Below are 204 nucleotides of genomic sequence, written 5' to 3' on the forward strand. Positions count from 1 at the left end.
TGTTTGTGGCCATTTCATGTAATATAAGTGCTATGATTGATATATGTATGTATGTATCAGCTCTTTCCACTGAAAGTATTTAGGAACAAGGAAATGCCAGTTACATTGAACACATTTAGCACCCAAATCTTGCTTTTTAAAAACTGTTCAGGGGCCGGCCCGGTGGCGCACTGCTACAGTGCGCCGCTTGGGAGCGCAGCGGCA

This window comes from Galeopterus variegatus, unplaced genomic scaffold (assembly GCF_000696425.1).
Source record: "Galeopterus variegatus unplaced genomic scaffold, G_variegatus-3.0.2 Scaffold4320, whole genome shotgun sequence".
In the NCBI taxonomy this organism is placed as follows: Eukaryota; Metazoa; Chordata; class Mammalia; order Dermoptera; family Cynocephalidae; genus Galeopterus; species Galeopterus variegatus.